Source organism: Penaeus monodon, chromosome 19, assembly GCF_015228065.2.
Source record: "Penaeus monodon isolate SGIC_2016 chromosome 19, NSTDA_Pmon_1, whole genome shotgun sequence".
Lineage (NCBI taxonomy): Eukaryota > Metazoa > Arthropoda > Malacostraca > Decapoda > Penaeidae > Penaeus > Penaeus monodon.
Genome location: NC_051404.1, coordinates 43,200,854 through 43,201,459, shown reverse-complemented (window position 1 = coordinate 43,201,459; position 606 = coordinate 43,200,854).

Here is a 606-nt window from a genome sequence, read left to right as displayed (position 1 = left end):
TCGACAAACAGAAAATAGGGAACTATATCTATTTACGGAGGTATTGACTACTGCAAAGGAGTGCAAGGAGAGACTGCGTGGAACGGTGCAAGCTGATTGGCGGACGAATTGGGTAAATTGTTATTTCGCGTGTTTACCAATCAAGTGATATTGGACTTGTGTTGGTTAATGTGTGGGCCGAAAAAGTGAAAAGAAAGTCAGTTCGTAAAGCTGGTAATTGCCTTGGTATAGATCCAGAGGCCATTTTTTCAAACTTTGTATTTTTTTATCTCTTTCTTACTCTCTTGCATTTATTAGTATTTTTTTTCATTCGTTCATTTATATTCTCTCATGATTGCTATTTATATTCCCACGTTTTGCGTTGCGTGACGAAAAGTAGTCTCGCGCTCCCTGGCGTATCGAGCCGACGCAATGTGCAAGAATTCGTGACGTCATCGTGCGGTTTACGAGAACACAATAGGAATGAGAACAAGCTTGGAATGGTTCTCCTTGGCTGAGAAGGGAGTGGGAATGGCTGAAAATGAAACGCTGTGCACTGTCAGGTTCGATCTGAAATGACAAATGCGCACACATATTTTCTCCGACATTTCTCTCTCCTTCTCCTTT